This window comes from Octopus bimaculoides, chromosome 2, assembly GCF_001194135.2.
Source record: "Octopus bimaculoides isolate UCB-OBI-ISO-001 chromosome 2, ASM119413v2, whole genome shotgun sequence".
Classification (NCBI taxonomy): Eukaryota; Metazoa; Mollusca; class Cephalopoda; order Octopoda; family Octopodidae; genus Octopus; species Octopus bimaculoides.
The window spans coordinates 90829173-90829936 of NC_068982.1; positions in this window are offsets into that span (position 1 = coordinate 90829173).

Genomic DNA, 764 nt, shown 5'->3' on the forward strand with positions numbered 1-764 from the left:
TGGAAGTATGTGTGTGTGTGTATATGTGCATGTATGTGTGTTGTATGTGTATGTGGTATGTGGGAGGTATATGTGCGTTGATGTGTGCACACGGTGCGTGTGTTTTTTCGTGTGTGTGAATATGTACGTATGTGTATGTGTGTGTGTGTGTGTATAAAATAAAAACAATAAAATATAAAAATAAGGTTGAAAGGAGATAAAGAAGTTAATGCAATATAAAATGGTGCAATTACAAGCAAAAAATGAAAAATGAAATAAAGTTGCTTAGTTGCAGGAGGTGTAGAGTCAGTCAATAGGAGGAGGGGGTTGTGTTTAGTCCGAAGGGGATAGGTGTTCGTAGATTAAAGATATACCGCTGTTCCAGGCGGAGTCGTGAGTGTGTGGGACCGCGGTGTAGAGCGAGTTCAAAGATGGAGATGTTAGGGGGGAGTGGTTGGCCTAGCGGAAGTAACGGGCGACGGGAGTGTTCGAACGTAACCGAACATCCCTTAGATGTTCGGTGAACCGGTCGGCCAGTCGGCAGCCCGTCTGACCTACATATAGTTTACCGCAGAGGTTGCATCTAATACAGTATATGAGACTAGAAGAGGTGCAAGAGAAGGAATGTGTTATGCGAAGAGTTTACTGATTAGAACCATTGAGAGAAGTAATGTTGGTGATGAAGGGGCAGGTGTTGCAGCGGGATCTGGAGCACAGGAAGGATCCGGGTGGGGGTAGGAGGAAGAGGTGAAGGTGCTACAGACCAGAAGATCACGTAGGTTCTG